The sequence below is a fragment of the Ochotona princeps genome, chromosome 7 (assembly GCF_030435755.1).
Source record: "Ochotona princeps isolate mOchPri1 chromosome 7, mOchPri1.hap1, whole genome shotgun sequence".
NCBI lineage: Eukaryota > Metazoa > Chordata > Mammalia > Lagomorpha > Ochotonidae > Ochotona > Ochotona princeps.
In genome coordinates this window covers 83,391,400-83,395,843 of record NC_080838.1, presented here as the reverse complement: position 1 = coordinate 83,395,843, position 4,444 = coordinate 83,391,400, and the positions used below count along the sequence as shown (strand labels likewise).

The 4,444-nt window shown below is 47.7% G+C and overlaps 1 pseudogene; it reads left to right on the top strand.

The window, feature by feature from the left end:
* The first annotated feature begins 343 nt into the window (after positions 1-343).
* LOC101517087 (U8 snoRNA-decapping enzyme-like) lies at positions 344-1,054 on the top strand (annotated as a pseudogene).
* The last annotated feature ends 3,390 nt before the right edge of the window (positions 1,055-4,444 follow it).

Genomic DNA, 4,444 nt, shown 5'->3' with positions numbered 1-4,444 from the left:
AACCAGATATAGGAAAGGAAAAGCTTCTATCTACTGATGCACTTCTCAGATGTTCACAACAGCTGAGTGTGGGAAGGCGAAGCCAGCATCTAATAATTCAACCCAAACTCCCCTACGGGTGGCAGGAACCCTGGTATTCGAACCACCAGCTGTTGCCTCCCAGGGCACATCAGCAGGAAACTGGATTGGAAGTGGAGTAGCTGGGACTCAGACCAGGAACTCTAATAGATGATCTGGGTACCGTAAGCGGGGTTTTAACCCCTGTGTCACAGGTTCGCCTCCCGAGGGACTGTGGTGCAAGTGATGTGCACTGATCTGACACCTGCTCTGTTACACCGTCATGATGTAGATGCACTTCGATGGACGCCTGGGCTTTCCCGGCGGCTTTGTGGACTGGCAGGACAGCTGCCCGGAGGACGGGCTCACCGGGAGCTGTGCGAGGAGTTGGGCAGAGCGGCGTCGACCTTCCGCGTTCGCCGACTACTGCAGCTCACAGTTTTCTTTTTTTTTTTTTTTTTCTATTATTTTTTCTTTTTTTTTGTTTATTATTTTTAATTCATTAATTACATTGTATTATGTGACACAGTTTCATAGGTGCTTGGATTCTCCCCACCCCTCCCCAAACCCTCCCACCATGGTGGATTCCTCCACCTTGTTGCATAACCAATTTTCTGATGGACAGCGCGTCGTGGCGCACTTTTAAACCAAGCAGCTGGAGCTGGAGCAGCTGCTGGCAGTGAAGGCCGGGGCCCTGTAGGCCAAAGACCAGGGAGGGAGGTGCTGGGCCTGGTGCGGGTGCCCCTGTACGCCCTGCGTGACAAAGTGGGAGGCCTGCCCGCCTTCCTCAAGAACTCCTTCGTTGGCACTGCCGGGGAGCAGCTTCAGGAAGCCCTTCACAACTTGGGACTGCTGAACTCTGGCTCCAGCTCAGGCCCTAAGACTTCAGCCCGTAGACGTTGGTAGCAACCACCCTGCCTGGACCCCTGGGAGCTGAGATTGAAGACATTGGTCCTGGCAGTGTAGGGAGGGACAGAGGACTGTGCTGTCTTCTGGACCTGAGAGTTGGAAGTGCTAGCTGAAGAGATGAAGATCATGTGTGTTCTCTAGACTGTAGCGTCCATGCACGCCGCAGAGGCACATGGTCACACATGGTCCTGAAGGATGCCCAGAGCCTGCCGCCTGCCTCTGCACCTGCACAGACAGCCTGCGCACTTGTACTGTCCTCACAGCCCTGACCGCTTCACCCCAGCATGCCCAGTGTAACTTCACCAGGAAGTGGCACTGGAGGGCCTGCTCTCCCCTGTGCCTTGTGTTCCGCTGAGGGAAGGGAGGGGCTAGGAAGGAGATGAGTGTGGGTCCCCATTCTCACACATGGCTGCCCCTGGGTCTTCTAGCTCTGTCCCTGCTCCAGGGGAGGTAAGAGGTGGAGAATGCTCTGTCTTCTGAAGGCACTCCCTCGCCAATTCCCTACCCTTTTCTTCCCCTGAACCTGTGCAGAAGGGGTCAAAACACGCTTAGGTCTCCCATCCTGGCGCCTCTCCTCTAGGGCTTTCACTTTTGGAGCCCCTGGGATGCAGGAAAATCAGAAGGGAGGCCGACACAACTCTTGCCTAACCCTGCCCTAAAGGAACCTCCCAACATAGAAGGACTTATCACTGAGGCTGGAAGCCTCAGTTCTTGTAATATGTATTATGCACCTGCTAAGTGCTAAGTGCCCTGAAAGAGAGAAATGTAGGCTGTTATCCACATCTCCACAGCAGATCCTAGCAAGCGTTCTTAAACACATACACACACACATATATACATATGTGTGTATGTATGTATATATATATATATATATATATATATATATATATATACAGTAGGAACATTTAACACTTCTAAAACAAATGTCTCCATTCCTGATGATTTGATATAAAAATCAAGACCATGATACTTTCCTCATCAAGTATAATCAGAAACTTGTACAAGATGAATATTTGCTTCTTAAAAATTACAGATTAAGTGATAACAAAAATACACAAATCAACTGGACCCTAAACAAATTTCTAGTGGATTTTTTCCTTTTTCTCCGGCAAACATTCTTAAAGGACCAGGTAGCAAATCTTGTAGGCTTTATTGCCCACAGGACTTGTACCTGCCAACTCTGTTGTGCCAAGTGTGAGTGGCTGTGTTCCAATAAAACCTCATTCTGAAAAGATGGTAGCCAACCTCTTGTCCATAGTTCGCCAAATGTTCACTAAAAAAAATTGATGATTGTGATTAAGATGGCTATTGTTATTTAATTGTGAAGGAGCTGATACAGTTCTAAAAAGGGTATTGCTTTACTGTCTTATGACAAGTTTGCAATGTTTAACTAATAGGATGTTTAATGGATTTATAATAACTAACATGATAAAGTTCAAATTTCGTGTTGTTGCAGTAGAATGTTCTCCAAGCAGGATACGTGGCTTCAGATGCACGCCGGTGCTGTTCACACACACACCTGAGATCCAGGTAAGGGAGGACCTGGTATATCCCTCGTCTACTGTCTCCAGGGACATCAGCCTCAGCGGCAAAACCTGAGGGGATGGGCACCACAGGGCATGGACCCAAGCGCCATGTAAAACATGGGGGAGCTTTTCAGCTTTCCTCAGGAGCATTCACTTTACAAAGACAGAGACTTCCTGCTACTGTGAAGGCTTCATCTTCTGGAACGTTCTCTTTCGAATCTGCGGATGCTTAACTGTTGTTTCTAATTTAGACATGATGCTTGCTGGCCAGAGAACAAGAGGATGCAAGACTTCACTTTCTTCTAAAAAAAAGTCTCTGAGGGACATTTGCAGAAGGATGGAATTAAAGATAAGTTTATTTTGGTACAAAGTGTGGTTAAATCCACGCAAACATTTTTCAAAATGTACATTTGCCATGAACTTGTTGAAGATCCGCTTTCCCTACATATTAATGACCAAAGGCGTTGCACGCAGATAGCTTGGGGCAGTGGAATGATGTTCTGAGGGTCAGCAGCCCACCCGGACGCAGGGCCAGACTCCTGTGCACACCCCAGCATGCGGTCCTCAGGCCCTGCGCAACTCCTCGGCGCCGTGCTCGTTATCAGAACTAGGCAGCAGCTTCTTTCCTTCCATGATCTAGTCGTGGTTCAGCCTTCAAGCACTGATCCAACAGAGTCCCTTTGATCCTTCTAAATATTTCCTGAGTGTTTCAACCTGCTGCCTCCCGGGCTGAATGAGCATCACAGGTGACCCATGGATGTCTCCAGTATAGTGAGCCATTTATTATTACAATGGTTATTGTGAAACGCCTTTTGGCAAGCACCCATTGCCCCTAGTTTTCAGAGGAAATCTAGCCCGTGTGTTGTTGATTCATTTGCACCCCTGCCATTACAAAATGACCAGTCAGAGCTCTCAGGCCCCTAAGTGATGTGCTGGGTCTTTTCATAACACAATGACAACACTCTAAGCTCCTGCAAGTCAGCACCAGCAGAAGGGGTGTGGGAAGGTCCTGCCCCAACGCCCCGCGTTATCTGTGGCATATATCCATGCACTTTCTAAATTAATTTCGTTTTTAAAATATTTCTTTATTTTATTGCAAAGTCAGAAATACAGAGAGGAGGAGAGACAGAGAGGAAGATTTTCCGTCCGATGATTCACTCCCCAAGTGACCGCAACGGATGGTGCTGCACCGATCTGAAGCCAGGATCCAGTAGCCTCTTATGGGTTTCCCACACAGGTGCAGGGTCCCAAGACCTTGAGCTGTCCTTGACTGCTTTCCCAGGCTACAAGCAGGGAGCAGGATGGGAGGCAGGGCTGCCAGGATTAGAACCAGTGCCCATATGGGATCCTGATGCATTCAAAGCCAGGACTTTAGCCACTAAGCCTACGGCACCAACCCATCTAAATTAATTTCATTTTTATACTGCTATTTCCACAGAGGGCTGAGTGAAAGGGAGACACATTTGAATGTGTTATTCTTCTTGCAGAAATGGTGTTGGATTCTAATTAATAGAAACATTAATTCCTAAATTAATCAAGCATTTATTGTGCGTAAGACATCGTAGAATTTTACATATATTTACTAATCACAACATCCCAATGAGATAGTTAGGAGTTCCATTTAAAAACTGGGAAACACGGGTCCAGCGTCACACATATTTCCTTACCTCCATCAGGCCCGTAGCTGCTAGCTTCCTGAGGCAGTGGCCCCAGCGCCTTGTATGTGTGACCAACTACTGCCAGCAAGCACAGGGCTGTTGGTAAAAATATCCACGTGGATCCCCTTGGCAGCTTGCTGCGTAGTCTGACCCCAGAGGAGTTCTCAAAACTATGTAATTCAAAGTGAGAAATACTACTTCTATGGGGCAGCCTGCCAAGTGGCCCAGAGCAAGTGTCACAGTCCCCAGGAGACACATTGAACTGAGTGTTGAAAATCAGAGATCTACCGAAAA